Source organism: Nothobranchius furzeri, chromosome 12, assembly GCF_043380555.1.
Source record: "Nothobranchius furzeri strain GRZ-AD chromosome 12, NfurGRZ-RIMD1, whole genome shotgun sequence".
Classification (NCBI taxonomy): Eukaryota; Metazoa; Chordata; class Actinopteri; order Cyprinodontiformes; family Nothobranchiidae; genus Nothobranchius; species Nothobranchius furzeri.
Genome location: NC_091752.1, coordinates 40,179,568 through 40,192,163, shown reverse-complemented (window position 1 = coordinate 40,192,163; position 12,596 = coordinate 40,179,568). Strand labels below are relative to the sequence as shown.

The following is a 12,596-nucleotide window of genomic DNA, read 5'->3' as shown; positions in this document are numbered from 1 at the left end:
TTTGATGAAGCAATGGATACGAGTTACACACACACACACACACACACACACACACACACACACACACACACACACACACACAACTCTAAACACCCATTCAGACATTTGTCTACCTATACAACAAAGCAAATGACTCTGTATTGTTTATAAACATTTTTTTTTCGACCAATCGCAACCGTTTTCTATTCAAGATTTGAATATGAACGAATCATCTTTGAAGTAAATAACCACCTTTTTATATATCTCTTACCCTGTGCAGGAGAAGGGGGAGGAGGAGGAGGAGGAGGAGGTGTGGGCGGAGATATTGAAGCGACTGTCTGATGTTGTTCTGAAAGGATAAAAAACAACGGTAAATGTGAACGAGACATCTTTGACTTATTAATCAGTTGTTTTTTTATCGTTACCATCCGTCTGCGCATGAGAAGGGGTTGGAGGTGGTGGGGGCTGAGATATTGGGGGTGCGTAGGCCGTCGGCCGTTGCTCTGGAGAATAAAAACGATAAATATGAACGACACATCTCTGACTTATTAATCGCTATTTTGTAATCACTTACCAGCTTCGAGGATCGTCTGTGGCGTGATGGTCCTGTAACGAACAGCTTTCACGTTCGCATTCGCGTGTGATCTGACGGTATGGCTGGGCTGATACGAATGTAAGACGGTTCGGCTGGTGGATGGAGGCGTGGTTGGGTAAAAGTTATCACTTCCGGGGTAAGGTTGAACCCCCTCCTTTTCTGTAAAATGAGATATTTCTCAGCTGAAGAAAAGAACGTTACCTATATATTTATAAAATCCACTCACTCAGATTCTCGACCGCACGATTAATTTTAGACAAATCATCGAGAGGGACCGGAGTTTTACAAGTTAATTCCTCAATAGGAATTTCTTCCCACTCGCCGTCCGATATGACAATAGCGTCTGAAAATAAAGATGTTAAACCAGAAAGAGAAAAAAAGATTTGCGTCTTAAGTTAAAAACTTACCCGTCATCTTAGCTTGTTACACCTCAAATCACGACTCCGAAAATGCGGTTTTACATTTTATACAGCTGTTTAAAAAAATCTTGAATAGAAAACGGTTGCGATTGGTCGAAAAAAAATGTTTATAAACAATACAGAGTCATTTGCTTTGTTGTATAGGTAGACAAATGTCTGAATGGGTGTTTAGAGTTGTGTGTGTGTGTGTGTGTGTGTGTGTGTGTGTGTGTGTGTGTGTGTGTGTGTGTGTGTGTGTGTGTGTGTGTGTGTGTGTGTGTGTGTAACTCGTATCCATTGCTTCATCAAAACTCCCCGGAGCAGAAAAAAAAAAACCTTTACGATCCAAAAAATAATACCGGACCGGTTTTGTACCGGACATTTCTTCCTGAAATCGCTTATGAAAAATCTGTTGCGTTGTCAAGCCAATCTCATCATGTCTCAATGAGGCAGGAAGCAATGTGTGTGTGTGTGTGTGTGTGTGTGTGTGTGTGTGTGTGTGTGTGTGTGTGTGTGTGTGTGCGTGCGTGCGTGCGTGCGTGTGTGTGTGTGTGTGTGTGTGTGTGACAGTGAAAACAAAATGTGACACTAAAGGCAGGAGGCGATGGTTAAGCTTTCACTGCTGATGATGACGAACCAAAGATGCTGTTCACCTAAATAGCTCTTTGAAACAATAGCAAGTCATTTGCTTTTGTGAATTGTTTCCATGCCGACTTGGTTAGAATGAACCAGATCTTTGTTTTAAAACTTTCCCGCCACCTGCAAAAAAAAAAGGAAGTCAATTGCTTTGTCAGAAGTCGCTGGCCGTGTAAAATTGTTTAGAATGAGCTTTAAGAAAGCTCAACAGATCTTTGTTGAACCAACTTCCAGACACTCTTTCAAACAAATCCACCTGCAGAACAATACAGAGGCATTTGCTTTTGAGTTGTCGACTAAAAGCGTCACGCTGAGGTAAGGATCAACTTTTATTCTTATAGGCTTGAGTATGCAGGGTGGTTTACAACAGAACCATAAATGGTTTAGGATGGTAAACCATTGCTTTTGTGAAGTGAGAGAAATGTATGAATGGTGTTTAGAGTTGGTAACCTAAATTCTTTACTTGTCTTAGAGAGAGTCAGACATTTTCTGAAAGGGGAAAGTGCTTTAAATGTGTGTGTGTGTGTGTGTGTGTGTGTGTATGTGTGTGTGTGTGTGTGTGTGTGTGTGTGTGTGTGTGTGTGTGTGTGTGTGTGTGTGTGTGTGGGCTTACAGCCATTAATTTGATGTGCTGCTGGACAGAGAGTTTTACACAATAGTTTTAGTTCTGGTCAAAAAGTGTCAGTGAGCTGCATGTAAATATTTACACATTTAAACACAAAGTTTAAGACTGAACATACGAAATCCAACGTGAACATCTGCCAGATGGCTGAGTAAATCAAAGAGAGTATTAATGACATAGACAATGTGTCACTCTGAAGAGTTTGTGTGTGTTCAGTAAAAGGCTGCAAAAGTTCTTGCATTGACCTCAGCTTCTGTCACTCACTCGAGAGCAAGCAGACCATCCCATCTTGTCTGCTACTCCAAAAACAGATTCTTTAACTTTGAGGAGACGTACAACCATTTCATAAGTACTTGACCAGCGTGTGGGGCTGTCATTCACAGCAGTTAGGCCGCACTCATCCACTGTCAGTGAGCCATGTCATGTTTGATATAAAAAGTCCCACGAGGTTAGACTGATATGGTGTGCCAGTAAGGGCTGGTAAATGCATTATAATGGCTGCAGCGTCAGACTGATGTGGTTCTGCTCACTGGTGAGGCTGGCCTTCTTTTTCATGCTTCTCTGCATTTGCAGTACAATTTAGATGACAAAACTTTCTGTGTGTTGAATTTAGGTGATGAACATATCTGAGAGGTAAGACATTCCTCTTCCTCGTGGCTTGGTGCTTCATGCATCTCCTCGTGGTTCATCATTTTTTCTTAGAGCTCGGCTTTTCACCATTCGGACAGATCTGAGCTTTTAAAGAGTTATCCACTATAGGATTACACTCAGAAGGGAGGGGGCTGTGGGAACCGCTGGAGTAACACAATAAGAAACTTCACACGCCATTACACACATTAGCCTATGACGTGGGGATCATGGACATCTGGACGCTCAACAATACGCCATTGATGATGCGGCGTGGGGGGTCTAGGCCATCTGGATGATCAACAATACACATGTCCATTTGATTAATGATACGGAAGGGGGGGGCAAAGATTGAACAATACACCTGTCCATTTGATTAATGATAGGAAAGGGGGGGGCAAGGTCAAGGGTCAAAATGAACAATAGGACTGAAAGGTCAAAAAGGTCAAAGAACAATAGACCTGTCAAAATGTTTGACGAAAGGTATCTTATAATCCTCTCTAACCTTCCCACATGCGCTCTGGGGTTAATCAAGTTTAATTGTTTCTCTTTGCAACAATCTTCACAAGAAGGCAAAACAGTTAAATGGCAGGTTACAGATATTTCCATTTGACTGTTTATTTTGACAGATGAACTCAAGGATGTTGCTTGGTTTGAAAGAATTACCCCGACGCACACTGATGCACATGGATGAGCTGACATTTTAATCGTTAACGCACATCGCTGAGGTAAAAGATTCCCATCAGAACATCAGAGCTTTATACTGGACACTGTGTTCAGCGCGGCTCGGAGCGCCCACGGTGGACAGTGAGCTGAAGATCTGGGGTTCGCAACGCAGCGCAGAACCATGGTGCATGCAATGATTTCCTCCCACTGAAGCGGTCTGGAAACCCGGTCTCTCTGAGGGATGTGTCACTTGGAAAAATGTTCTTTTTATGAAATTATGAAACTGGCTGAACAGCGCTTGTTCCCTTCTCTAATATGGACACGCATGACGCGTAGAGACATTTGATCACGCACAAAGTTTATGTGGAGCAGAAGCGGTCGGGCCACGCAGGTGAAACGTTCCTAGCCTACATGAAGGGAAACTGTTTAATTGTAACATTAATACGTTACTGGACACACTGGTCTGGTTGGTTAGACCAGTGTTTGAAGTGGAAAACACACACACACACACACCAATTAAAATACATGCTGATAGCATGGACTAGAAGACAGGTGATGGTTTACGTATTTAAATGATGATCAGGCTGCTGTAAAATGTAATCTCCATCCACATCCAGACAGAATTATCCTCTATTCTGTCTCTATTTGCTCTGCTCTTGTCTGGGCTGATCAGCTGATGGTGCGCCTAACTAGCGGCTGATGCACATTTTACGCATTTGGAGAGGTGGGCTGGATGCTTTGCGTTTACTGGGAGATGGTCCACTTAACGCACGGGTGTAGACTACATATTAATGACAAATGAATGAAAATTAAATTGTGAGTTTTTACTTCATATTTTATAAATAAAAAGGACGGGGGAACACATTTATGACGTTTTTTTAAACAAAATTTTCTAGCGCGACCTGCCTGCTTCACTTAAGTCACTGCTTATTAAGGTCCGTCCAGAATTACTGTGGGAAACGGGTAATAATGGCTCTTTAATGGGAACAGGTTGCCGACCACTGGTAAAAGATCTGAGCTGGTAAAACAAAAATCCTCATCAGCAGGCGTTTTTGAAAGTGGGGGGGACACAGCTGCCAATCACAAATTTTGCCGGGGACATGTCCCCGGCGTCCCCGGTTAAAATGACGCCTATGTGTTTAAGTATTTATGGACATGAACAAAAACAGGAAATATATAAATTGAGATTTATTTAATTAATATAACAAATAAGGGGGAATGAGTCATTGAAAGGCACATTCTTCTGGAAGCTCCTGATCCTGATGACACCAGCAGAGGAGACTCCACCTGCAGACACCAGAGGATCACCTACAACCAAGAGAGCAGCTGCTATCAGTAAATAAATAATGAAATCAGGGCAGTTTTAGTGGGCTGTTTGGGATTGTGTAACATAAATGAACACATTGCAGAATAATTTTCTCATGGGGTATTTTCATAACTTTCTGCAGCAGACTAACTTAAGCCCAGGGCTCCTGGAGAGCTGCTATCCAGCATGTTTTAGTGGTTTTCCTGCTTTAACAGGTAGCTGTTAAGCAGCTTAGCTATTTGTTGCTGATTAAAACCAGGTGTGTTGAAGCAGATAAATCTCTAAAACATGCTGAATACCAGGCACGTGCAGAGGGGGGTGCGGAGCATGCTTGAGACCCTGCCCCTTTTGTCCGAAGTGCCCCAACGTGCCCTTTTTCCGGTCGTTCGTCAGATTTTACCGTACAAAACTGTTATACTGTGATACAAATCAGGCACTAGGACCATGCGGAGGCAGCCGCCTCAAGCTGAAGGATATTTTCCCTTAGACCCGCCTACAAGCTCACTGATTGGCTCTGTCGCATCATACTAACGTGTCATTGGTTGTCCTTGCTGTCGCTCTACCTTGTAACCATGGAGACGACAGACCGGTGTTTTCCCTGCGGACAGGAGTCTGCGTTCATCTACCTGTAAGTTTTTTTCTGCCTGCTTCACGTCAGCTGGATAGATTTTAATATCAGAGCTTTTGTTTACGTGCGTTTGAGTCCGTGGCTAGTGTGTGTGGAGCAGAGTCAGGTAGCTGCATGTCTGGGACAGAAAATGAGACATGAGAGAGACTTCTCCTGAAGTATTGCAGAAACTCAAAGAATCAATGTCTCACTCTAGATTCTCCGGGTCATAACTTCTGAATTCCTAATCGAATAAAAATACTTCAAACGGGTTCTAAAAGTACATAAAACGAGCTTTCCAACGAGGTATTACATGATGTAATTCATGTTCCTCCAAAAATCGCTATTAGAAGGAAACAAACTTTGCAGCGTCACAGAAAGAAACGGAGGAACCGCGACGGGAGAGCGAGAACCGAAAGGAGGAGATGATCTGATCATCTTCATCAGCAGCTTTTATAAAGTTATGGAAACGTCACAAATAAAATCCACCTGGTTGGTCAGATGTCCCAGAAGGCTGTTTCTGTAGATGCTGACATGAGAATTGACAGATTAAAGTCACACTGGTTTTTATTTGAACACTCAACTGTTTACTAAATGATTCAGCTTCATTCCAGCATTATTTATACATACAATAAATATTTATTTAGCTGAAAATATCATTTTATCAGTGCAGAATTTTATTAGTTGACTTTTTGTAATGAAATGTTTAGATTTAACCTTTTATCTGGCTTATTGATCTTCATAATGCTGGTAGAAATTTAGCTACAGCTGTGAAGTAGCCCATGAGTGTTATTTTATGATACCTAGTATTTATTTTACTGTATCCCGTTCTCTGGACCAGAGCATAGACCTGTGGTCACAGACAGGCTGCAGTCATTAAACTGGTTTACATGAGGTCAGGGGTCACACTGTTTTCTGAGTGTTTGCAACACAGTTCTGAATTTAAATACCGGTAGTTCTTTTGACATAGTTTGCTCAAGTCATTTTGAAGTTCCTGTTTAGTAATAAATGTAAAGAAAATTCAAATCTGTTTTTTTTTTCATCTAAGCTGCAGTTTTACAGACTTTAATAAACATAAACACAAGTACAAACTAGACACTGAAAGCTGAGGTTGTTCTGAAAAAAGGAGCAGACTTACAAACATTTTACACTTTTATTTCAATTTTAAAGCCATATAACAAAACACAAAAAAAAACCCAGTTATATTTATGGTCATAAGAGGCTTAAACGTGATAAATTTTCCGCCTCCCACAAAGAGATGGTAAAAGTGAATGTGAGCATAATTATATACATTTTATTACTTTATTATGTATTTTTTATTATTGACTATTACTCCAAAGAGTTCAGATGAAGGCAACTGGACTTCTTTGGTTTCTTTAAAACATTTCACTTCTCCTCTGAGGAGCTTTGTCAGTTCTAACTGGAATATGGGAGAGCCAAGCTCATAAGCTGTAGCTGTCTGTTGTTATTTAAAGAGCAGAAACTACTCTGAGTACCCCATCTCTCCATCTCCTGATGAGTCGTTAGCCTCTATTGATGGTGAGTCATTGTGTTGATTAGATGCAGGAAGGTGTGACCTAGACTGAAACTGAATGAGATTCAAAAAAAAGTTCTAATCTTTTAAACAACGCTGTTGGTCCTCTTGGTCCTTGTTCTGGTTTTCTAAAGCCCTGTGTTAAAAACCTTGGTGTGTTTTTAGATGGTTCTTTTAATCTTTACAGACAGGTGAGTGCAGTGGTCCAATCAGGTTTTTATCATTTAAGGCAGATAGCAAAGGTGAAGCCATACCTTTCTGCTAATGTCCTCAAACATGTCATCCACCTGTTCGTGTCTTGCCGATTGGACTACTGCAACTCCCTGTATTCTGGCCTGGACCAGTCCTCCCCACACCGACTTCAGCTGGTGCAAAATGCAGCGGCTCGCTTGCTGACTGGAACCAGCAAGTGGGATCACATAACCCCGGTTCTGGCCTCTCTCCATTGGCTTCCTGTCTCTTACAGGATCCGTTTCAAAATTTTACTTTTTGTTTTTAAATCCCTTCATGGCCTGGCCCCAGTTTACATCTCTGAGCTGCTGTCCGCTTACGTCCCTGCCAGAACCATGAGGTCCAGCTCTCAAGCTCTTTTAACAGTTCCAAAAACCCGCCACAAGACTCGCGGCGACAGAGCGTTCTCTGTGGTTGGGCCCAAACTGTGGAACAAGCTACCTCTCAACATCAGGACCACACAGAATCTAGAGCATTTTAAATCCCTTCTTAAGACGCAATTTTTTGATTTGGCTTTTAATGCAGGCTGACTTGAGCATCTTAATAGTTTTTAACAGTTTTTATCATAGATTGTGACTGTTGTGTGCTCATCTTATTTTAGGTTTTTATTGTTGATTTGTTGTATCTTGTACAGCGCTTTGGTGTAGCTTTGCTGCTGTAAATGCGCTCTGTAAGTAAAATTGACCTTGACCAAAGCTGCATTATTGGTTCTGGAAAGGTGAAATCTAAGCCCCGCCCCTATTTAAAGTGGGGTTTTCACGTTTTGACATAGATAGCTTATTTTACTCCTCTCTCAAATCATCTATCTTCTCTGTCCAGAATCTGGACTTTGTCATCTTCAAAGGTGTGTCCCTTGTCCTTCAGGTGAAGGTGGACTGCAGAGTTCTGACCTGAAGAGGTGGCTCTCCTGTGTTGTGTTATGTTCTTGTGTAATTGTTGTTTAGTTTCTCTAATGTAAACATCTGGACAGTCCTCACTACACTGGACTGCATAAACGACCCCACTGAGCTTTTGTTTGGGTGTTTTGTCTTCTGGATGGACCAGGTTCTGTCTGAGGGTGTTGTTGGGTTTAAAGTTTACCGGGATGTTGTGTTGAAGAAGATTCTTCTAAGTTTCTCTGAGACTCCTGCCACGTATGTGATGATGGTGCCTTTGTGTAAAGGGTGTTGTTGTTAGGTTGTTAGCAGAGCTCTCATGTTTAGTGTTAAGTTCAGTGAGATCATGGAATGGGATCAAGAATTTTCTACTGACAGGAAAAAGATCTCAGCTAACATAGCCGTAGATCACAATGGATAACTCTCTGTGGTGCATTTATTTTACATTTATTTTTACTACCTCTTACTAGAGCTGTCTTTAGTAAGCACAAAATATCTTTGGTTGTACACCTGTGCAATAGCAATAAAGTATCTTGATTTCTGTTAAATGTACTTCCTGAATGAGTGACCTTTTCAGGCTAAAATAACAAAATGACAAATACAGACAGAAGGACAACTTATTTCTTCTTTTATAATGCGTTGCATCACCACCTGGTATCAGAACAGGACTCAGTATTGGAAGATAATCAAAAATCAAACAACTTGGGCTCGGATCAGGGGCAAAAATGTGGTTGTAACATCTCTAGATATAAGTCAGCTTTAAAAACTAAAACTATTATTTATGAACTAACATTAACACTAATGACACTAATTTATATATTTTTATTATGTTGTTTGAACCCAAGGGTCTCATTATCTGAAATTTCTAACTTATTGGATTGCTCTTTAAGTGCCCCTTTTTTTTACTTTGAGCACCCGCCCCGTCAAAGGTCTCTGCACGGCCCTGCTGAATACTAGCTCTCTAGGGCCGTGGAGCCAAACCCTGCAGCTAATGCTATGGCTAATGGCTACTTACCATTCAGAGCTGGTTCTGTTGGGTCGGTTCCGCTAGTTTCAGGCAACTCACAAGCTCAAAACAATAAGGCTCAGGTCCGCTTGTTTCCTCCAAATAGACTTGGTCCCTTTCTTCTCGAGTGTCTGGGTAAGGAGGGGGAGAAATGTCCTCCACTTCTAATAACTGCTCAGAGTGAAGGGAGCTAGCATCGTCTCGTTAGCCATCCGTCTTCGTCACTGCCGCGGCTCCGCCCTCTCGGTCCGCCAGGCAACGCCTACTAATGTTGCAGTTTTTAAAATTGATACGTGGGTGGAGAAGGACTCTGAGGCACACTTGACCCACTCTTTAATGTCAAAAAATCAATATTTGATACTAAGCCACACCTACACCATTAATCCTTTTGAAAACTATTTGGACAACTTTTGATTCCCAATGGCTTATCAATTTGAGGTCGTAGGTCTAAAGCCCTAGGACAAGTTAGTTAAAATATAATATGTGTAAAAATGACAAAATGGCATCATCTGACCAAAATGGTCAACTTCCTGTTGGTTTTTGAACATGGTTTCAGGAGACTTTTTTGGAAGTCTCAAGACACAACATGAGTATGCCACATTTCATAATCCTTAGTCGAAGTATGGCATAGAGCTAACTGTTGTGATGGTCCTATGGAGCACTATCTTAAAAATAGGCCATGCCTATGGAAGATTTGTATAATTATCTGTTTGGGGTTGGATTAGTATAAATCACATTACATTTTGCACAGATGAGATGTGAATTCAGGAAATTTGAGGCAAAAGTAATTCTTTGGTGTGATGCCTAAATTTGCCATACCCCTAAAGCCCCACCCTCTTTCGAAACCTGCCAGACAGTGTACCAAATTTCACAATCCAGTAAAAGCATGGCATGAGGCTGACAGTTTTAATCAGCCTAGAGGCCTGCTATTTTAAAGAAAATAAAAGAGCTAATATAAATGACAAAAGTAAGAAAATACTTTGCTGGTCAGTAAATGGAAAGTAAAATAATAATATTATTAATTGATGAAACAATGCCAAAATATAATACTATAAAACATGCAAAGCAAGCAATAAAATATAATCATGTAAATGAGAAATAAACTATAATAAATAATGAGGTAAAAGCTAACCTAAATAGGTGGGTCTTGAGCCTGGATTTAAAAACATGAACATTCTCTGCGGCCCTGAGGTCCTCCGGCAGCTCGTTCCAGAGGCGAGGGTCGTAATACTGGAAGGAAGCCTCACCGGGAATGTGTGTCCTGACTTTAGGGATAACCAGGAGATGCCTGCCAGAGGAGCGCAGAGGCCGTGAGGGTTCATATGGTAAAATCAGTTCTGAGAGATAAGAAGGCCCAAGACTGTTAAGACACTTAAAACCCATTAGAAGAACCTTAACAATGATCCCGAAACATATGTGGAGCCAATGCAATGATTCTAAAACCGGTGTAATGTGCTCCTGCCTCCTGGTCTTTGTCAGGACACGTGCTGCCGAATTTTGTAGAAGTTGTAAACTTGAGATGCTCTTTTTGGGAAGACCAGAAAGCAGGGCATTACAGTTCTATTCTACTGTTGATAACAGCATGCATCAGCATCTCAGTATTGGCCCGAGAGAGAATGGGGCGGACTCTGGCGATGCTCTTTAGATGATAAAAACCTATTTTTGTGATGTTTTTCATGTGCAAGATAAAAGTAAACTCAAAGTCAAAAATCACACACAGGTTATTCAGATGGATTAAAAGACAGAGATTGTAATTTCGGTAAAAGTATCTCTCTCAGGACCAGTCACTAAAACTTCAGTTTTGTCCTGGTTGAGCTGGAGAAAGTTCTCTGCCATCCAGGATTGGATGTCTAAAATGCAGTTAAAAAATGCATCCATTGGCCGAGAGTCATAAGGAGACATGGAGATGTACAACTGTGTATCATCAGCATAACTGTGAAAATTGACTCCATGTCTCCTAATGACACTGCCAAGAGGGAGCATATAGAGATTAAAAAGCACTGGGCCTAAAGTTGAACCCTGGGGCACACCACATGTAATCCCATGGACCCTAGAGGAACAGGTATCTAAACTCACCATAAAAGTCCTGTCTGTGAGGTAGGATGTGAACCATACAGCACCAGAGAGGCCGATCTGTTTTAAACAAGTTAAAAGAACAGTGTGGTCTACTGTATCAAAGGCAGCACTTAGATCCAGTAGAACCAACACAGTCACCTTCCGTTTATCATAATTCAATCTAAAATCAATTAAAATCTCCAAAAGGGCCATCTCTGTGCTTTGGATCACCCTAAAACCAGACTGAAATTTCTCTAGGACATTATGAGTGTTTATAAAATCATTTAGTTGATTTAAAACCAACTTTTCTAAAATTTTGCTTAAAAATGGTAAGCTAGATATTGGTCGATAATTGTTTAATTCATTAAAATCTAAGTTGCTCTTCTTCAACAGGGGCCTCACCACCTCCCCTTTAAAGGCAACAGGAAAGACCCCCGTCTGAAGGGAGCAATTCATCAGGGTTAAAATCTCATCACTAAAAGAACCATAGAAAGCTACAAACCCAGCACCCCAGTGCATTTGTGGCTCCATCTGAAGATTTTAATCATGCCTCGCTCTCTGCTACACTTCCAACATTTCAACAGTTTGTCAGCTGCTCCACCAGAGAAAACAAGACATTGGATTTGTGTTATGCAAATGTAAAGAATGCATACATGTCCAAAACAAGGCATCCTCTGGGACAATCAGATCACAGTCTTGTTTTTCTCTGCTCAGAATACAAACCACTTGTTCAGAGGCAACCTGTGACAAGATGAACTGTGAGAAAATGGTCACAGGACGCTGACGAAGCCCTGCAGGGTTGTTTTGAGACCACAGATTGGGTGACTCTCCGCCAAGGATATGAAGAGGACATCAATGTCATGACTGGATGTGTCACTGACTATATAAACTTTTTTTGAGGCTAAAAATAAACCAAGATAGCTAAAAAAACACACACACACACACGCACACACACACACACACACACACACACACACACACACACACACACACACACACACACATATATATATATATATATATATATATATATATATATATACTGTATACACACACACACACACACACACACACATAAAGAAAGACATTTTTTTCAGTAGAAGTCAATAATTATTCCAAACTTGTGACTTTTTCTTGTTATTTGAGTATTTTTACAGTAATTATTTTACTTGTGTCCAGTGTAGAGGTCAAAACACTCAAAGCAACCAGATTAAACTTTTTCTTTCTGAACACTGCCTGGACTAACGTCAGTGTCACATTACTGGTTTTTTTGGGGGGGGGGTTCTTGTAGCTTTTAGGCTAAGATGCTAACATTAGTCAACACATAAACAGAAAAAAACAAGAAATTAAATTATTGTTGAGAGATTGTTTTGATCTTTTTACCTCCGTAAGGGTGCTATTGCCAATATTTTTGTTCACAGATAAAAAATAAGTTTTTAAAGGTTCCTTTTGACTGTAA

At 40.9% G+C, this 12,596-nt stretch overlaps 2 long non-coding RNA genes across 2 annotated transcripts; one reads left to right on the top strand and one right to left on the bottom strand.

Annotated features, from left to right (window-relative positions):
- Positions 1 to 299: 299 nt before the first annotated feature.
- Positions 300 to 1,231, bottom strand: LOC139062279 (uncharacterized). Its single transcript, XR_011515856.1, has 3 exons — positions 801 to 1,231; positions 554 to 733; positions 300 to 482 (listed from the first exon to the last, which is right to left on the bottom strand). It is a non-coding gene; the product is annotated as an uncharacterized lncRNA (long non-coding RNA).
- Positions 1,232 to 5,159: 3,928 nt separating this feature from the next.
- LOC139062132 (uncharacterized) lies at positions 5,160 to 12,210 on the top strand. The gene is made up of 2 exons (XR_011515715.1): positions 5,160 to 5,457; positions 11,531 to 12,210. It is a non-coding gene; the product is annotated as an uncharacterized lncRNA (long non-coding RNA).
- The last annotated feature ends 386 nt before the right edge of the window (positions 12,211 to 12,596 follow it).